Source organism: Pantherophis guttatus, chromosome 1 (genome assembly GCF_059756535.1).
Source record: "Pantherophis guttatus breed Tessera chromosome 1, ASM5975653v1, whole genome shotgun sequence".
Taxonomy (NCBI): Eukaryota; Metazoa; Chordata; class Lepidosauria; order Squamata; family Colubridae; genus Pantherophis; species Pantherophis guttatus.
The window spans coordinates 183421076-183426669 of NC_142063.1; positions in this window are offsets into that span (position 1 = coordinate 183421076).

Genomic DNA, 5594 nt, shown 5'->3' on the forward strand with positions numbered 1-5594 from the left:
CAGGATATAGGTTGTAAAGTATCTGTTGACACAGGAAATGCTAGTAAATTGAATCTAAGTCTCCCCCTTCTCCCAGTTGAATGGAAGTATCACTTTTAGGGATCTGACACTAGGTATGTCTAACCTATTGAAGAAAAGGATTAATGGTGACATGATAGCTGTCTTCTGGTACTTGAGGAACTGTCAAAGGGAGGAGGGTGTTGACTTATTCTCCAAAGAACCTGAGGGCAGGACAAGAAGCAATGGGTGGAATCATGTTAAAGAGAGTGTCAAGCCTGAATTTTACTTGGGTGTGGGATTGTTTGTATCCTAGGGTGTTCTGACAGGCTCGGCAGGGGGACCCTCCCCTTGCCAAGGGAAGCATCGGAGCCATCTAGTGAGGGGGAAGGTGCATTGTTCACCCTTCCCAGCCTCCCCCCACCGAGGGGCTGGAAGCCTCCTAAATGGGAACTCCATCCCAGCGGAGGTTGGATCCAGATGGGAGGGGACCCCATCTCAACCAGGCCCTTGCCTCCTGCACCAGTCCCTCTGCCTGTTCAGGTATGCATTGAGAACCAACAAAAGAGACATCTGCTTGGTCAACAGCCCATCACTGAACCCACCATGGAGGAGCGGCCAAGGCCTCCACAGCCAGCTGAGGAACAACCAGAAAACCCTCCTGCAGTCCCACACCAGAGGCGAAACTTCCCAACTCAACCATGTGGAGCTGATAGTTGCATAAGAGGAGGGAAAGAGGAAAATCACCCACCAAGCAGTGGGGATCTCAACTCCCCCAGCTGATAGAGAGAGGGAGCCAGCGACCTAGGACACTGACGACAAGGGTGAGAACGAGCTGATGGTGAGTTAACCCATCTGCTCCTTCACCGTAAAAGCGAAGATAATAGTGCCAAAGACAGGGGCCCAGGAGGAGCTACAGGCGATAATCAACATGGGCTGTACCCACTTCTTGATTAACCTGCCCACTGTCCTAAGGCTAGGGATCCAGACGAAGAAGATGACCCAACCCATATGATTTAAACAAGTTGATGGGAGGCTAATCAGAGGGGCCCCTACCACACTTCTTACTGAGCTCGTTAAGCTGGAAATGGGTCAGCACAAAAAGCACCTCTGGTTCATCGTGGCACCAAAAATGAGAGAGGCGATGATCCTAGGATTGGCTTGGCTGGACAAGTGGGTCCCTACCATCACGTGGAAGGATGGCTACCAAGAGGTGAGGCTATGAATAGGACCTCACCCCACAAGTCTGACAGCCGGAGTTGAGATCGCTCAACCATGGGCCAAGGCCAAACAGGATGAAGAAGCCACTACCACCTTGCACCTGCTCCCCGGCACCCCCCAAATCCCCAGAGAATACTGGGACCTAGCAGAGGCATTCAGCGAGGAGGATGCCAACATGCTTCCTCCTCACTGCCCCACTGATTGCGCAATCAAGTTCATGCCGGGAGCTAAACTACCCAAGCCGAAGATGTACTCCATGACCCCGAATAATATGAAGGGGCTGAGGAGGTACATAGAAGCCAATCTAGCCCACGGATTTATCCATCCAGCGAAGTCCAAGATGGCAGCCCCAGTCCTCTTTAAAGAGAAAAAGGATGGATCAATGAGACTGTGCATTGATTTCAGGGGAATTAATGCCATATGTGTGGAGAACAACTACCCACTTTCCCTTACGTTGGCCCACCTGGCAAAGGGGAAGGTGTTCACCAAACTGGACTTACAAGAGGTGTACTACCAAGTGTGAATCAAAGAAGGAGATGAGTGGAAAACTGTCTTCAACTGCCCCCTTGGTAGCTTCCAGTTTAAGGTGATGCCATTTGGACTACAGGATGCCATCTTCATGCAGCTGATAAACGAGGTGCTGCACTAACATCTGTACAAAAGGGTACTCATGTACCTGGATGATATTCTCATCTTTACCAAAACCCTAAAGAAACATGTGAAGCTGGTGCGCCAGGTGTTAAAGAAACGTCTGGTGGCCAGATTCTACATCAAGCTGTCGAAGTGTGAATTCCATAAGACCCACCTAGACTATCTGGTAAGTGTCGGGAGAGGGAGTAGAGATGGTTCTAGGCAAAGTAAAAGTGGTACTAGATTGGCAGCCCCCCAGCATGCACAAGCAATTGCAAAGCTTCCTGGGGTTCGCCAACTTCTATTGGCAATTCATCCCCACCTTTGCTGAAATTGCCTGGCCTATCACCAAACTGTTGAAGACAGGGAAGGGCCCGCAACAGCTGCAAACAAGTCAACCCCTACAATGGACACTAGAATGCCAATGCACCTTCGAGAAGCTGAAAGGATTGTTCACCAAAGAGCCAACCCTTGGGCACTCTGACTCAGATCAGCCTTTCGTGATCCAAGTCAATGCCAGCAATGTAGCCATCGCAGCAGTCCTCCTCCAGGAAAATGCAGAGGGCAATCTACAGCCCTGCGCATACACCTTCAAAAAACTGATAGATACTGTTGTGGCCCGCCAGCGGCCTGCGCGGATTGTGGCTGATCCTGATGAGGAGGAGGCTGGTGTGTCACGCGTCGGACAGTGAGGAGGCCAAAGAGGATATGATGCCAGAGGCAGAGACTCAGCCAGGCCCTTCAGAACCTCCAGAGGCGCCTTCCAGTGGAGAGAGCAAAGTGGAGGAGCCTCTCCTCAATGCTTGGGCATGCAGGGCTGCCAAAAGGCAGGAGTGGCTACTCAGGAGGAGGAGGTCTACTTGAGAGTAGGGCTTGAGGATAATTGGCCACTCCCTTAGCCTATTTAAGTCGCACGCTAGTGCTTTCTTGCTAGAAACAACATCTCATTACTACAGAGCATCTTGGAGAGCGAGCGACTTCTCATATCTGATTTTCTGGGCTGGTTGCCAACCTTTGTCAGACTTTGTTCTTAATAACTTTGATAAGGACCCTTTGCATGGGAAGCCTGCATTTTTGAAAGGGGTTTGTTTGAAATTAAACAGTGTTTGCGAAGCTTGGTATGTGTCACATTCTCTGGGAATCCGAAGCTGGGGCAGAACAGATACTGAACAGAGATGGGAAGTGCGGAGAAGGATGCCTATGTGATCTGATGGGCCCTGCTGACCTGGAGACACTTCCTCGAGGGTGGTTCCCTGCCTTTTGAAGTATGGACTGATCACAAAAACCTGGAGGCACTAAAGACACCCCATAAACTCTTCCGAAAACAAATCTGCTGGGCACAAAGCAATACAACTTTGAACTGAAGTACATCATGAGGGGGAAAACCTCTTAACTGACAGTCTGTCGTGTAAACCACAGTACCACAGCAAGCAAGAAGAGGTTTTCAAGCAATGGTAATCCCTCCTCAACAGGTGTTGCAAACGTTAACCCGAGGCCAGGCCACCCGAAGGAGACCCATGGACGGAGTGGGGTGTGTGGGGGGGATGACCCAAAACCTTAAAGATGAGTTGCCGGCTGACCATCTGGGAATACTAACCCTTAAGGATGGACTAGGTTGGAAGGGATCTAAGTTGTATGTGCCCAGCAGTTTGTGATGTCAAATCCTTCAACAGAGTCATGATGCCAAAGAACCAAGGCATTTTGGTTACCTGAAGACCCTGCACCTGGCCAGGAGACAATTCTGGTGGCTGAGGATGAAAAAAGACATTGAGGACTATGTGCAGAGCTGTGCCATCTGCACAATAGCAATAGTAATAGCAATAGCACTTAGACTTATATACCACTTCATATGCCTTTACAGTTCTCTCTAAGTGGTTTACAAAGTCAACATATTGCCCCCAACAATCTGGGTCCTCATTTTACCCACCTCAGAAGGATGGAAGGCTGAGTCTACCTTGAGCTGGTGAGATTTGAACTGCCGAACTGCAGCCAGCAGTCAGCTGAAGGAGCCTGCAGTACTGCACTCTAACCACTGTGCCACCTTGGCAATGATGATGAGGCCAGATAGACACCCCCCCACCCCCGGGTTGCTCCAGCAAGTGGCCAATCCATCTCAACCTGGGAGGAGATAGCAATGGACTTCATTGTTGAACTCCCCTAGAATGGGGGTAGTACAGTCATTTGGACCATTGTAAACTTATTTTCCAAACAAGCCCATTTTGTGGCTTGCCCGGGGCTCCCGTCAGTGCAGAAGTTGGCTAAATTATTCATTAAGCACATATACAGGTTGCATGGAGTCCCCCGCAGAGTTATCTCCGATCAGGGAGGGGGGTGTTCAATTCACCACTAGGTTCTGGAGAGAGTTCATGAGGGCCATTGGATCCTCGCAAGGGCTTAGTTTGGCATTTCATCCTAGCACTAATGGATCCATAGAGAGAGATAACGCCATGGTGGAACAATACATAAGGTGTTATGTCAACTATCAGCAATCAGACTCTGCAGAGTTGCTGCCGTTTGCAGAAGTGGCATATAACAATGCAGTGCACAATAGCACTGGCATAACCCCTTTCCAAGTGACCAGCAGCGTAGAGTTTATCCCCATGGCAGAGCTTCCAAAGGAACCACCTCCTCCATATCGCTAACTGAATGGATGGAGTCATGAAAGGAAGCATGGGAAAATACAAAGAAGGCCATAAATGAGGCAGCAGAGGCATATAAGAAACAGGATGATAAGCACCAGTCTACCCAGCTGGAATTTAAGGTCGGAGATAGGGTTTATCTGTCCATGAAATACCTGAGATTAAATTTTGCCTCTAAGAAACTCTCTCCAAAATTCCTAGGATGGCTCCCAATAGTGAAAGTTATTAACCTGGTCATGGTATAACTTCAATTTCCCCGATTGCTGGGGAAGGTGCATCTGGTATTCCACTGCAGTCTACTGAAACCAGCAATGAACTCGCAACTCTGGCCGGTGGGTCAGGCACTCCCTAAACCCATGGTAATCGAAGGTCAGATTCACTATGAGATAAAGAGGATCTTCAGAGTGCAAATAATACTTAATTTATTGGAAGGGGTATCCACTTTCTGAGGCCACTTGGGTAAAGAGCTGGAAAGTGAGTGGAGATAGATTGGTAAAGCAGTTCCATGATAAATTCCCTCATAAACCGAAGGGACCTCCAGGGGGAGGGAGAGGGGGCTAGTGGCATTGACTAACCCCACGATGCTTTGTCTCTTGCAGGGGCATTCCTTCCGTTAGTGGGGGACAGCCTGTCAAACCTGAATTTTACTTGGGTGTGGGATTGTTTGTATACTGGGGTGTTCTAACGTTAATTCAGTTTGACACAGTTTTGAGCTGGAGGAGGATGGAGCCTTCAGCCACCACAGCATAACTAGCCGATGAGTCATGCACATTCCAATGGCTCACTGACCAGAGGAGGAGAGAAGTCACCAAGCAACCAGCTCTCATCTTGGTTGGACAATGTGACCAATTGTTTTGGAAACTTGAGAAACTGAAACTTATATTGGGGTGAAAAGCCCAGAAACTTTAATACTGGCTTTTCACCAGTAGCGCCAAGATGGTGTATCTAAATAAATTTGTTCTTTGAGGAAAAGCAGTGCCTCGGAATTTGATTTGTAATGGGTGCATTACTTGGAGCCTGACAGAGAGATCCAATCTGGAACTAAGGTGAAAGTTTCTGACAGTGAGAACAATTAATCAATGGAACAATTAATTGTTCCCGTAGCTG